Below are 316 nucleotides of genomic sequence, written 5' to 3' on the forward strand. Positions count from 1 at the left end.
AGTGCGGTGGAGAGGCTGGGGGAACTTGTGCACGCCTTGGTTTGCAACTGTTGCAGGCATGGGAGAGTGACAGTGTGCTGGGGGATGTTCGCATGCCAGGGCAGGATGTGCACACCAGAGACCTCTGGCTTTTCAGATCTGCAAACCCCCATGGTGTGACCAGGAGGATGTCAGTCTGGCCCACCAACGTGGCTGTCCCTGTGGTCCTGCACCTTCTGGGCCAGAAGGCGGATCTTGCACAGCCACTCCTGGGCACTGATGGTCTGCAGGTGCTACTTCAGCTCAGCCTGCAGGCTCCACTTGGCGCGCTCACCGC

This window comes from Myotis davidii, unplaced genomic scaffold, assembly GCF_000327345.1.
Source record: "Myotis davidii unplaced genomic scaffold, ASM32734v1 scaffold4004, whole genome shotgun sequence".
NCBI lineage: Eukaryota > Metazoa > Chordata > Mammalia > Chiroptera > Vespertilionidae > Myotis > Myotis davidii.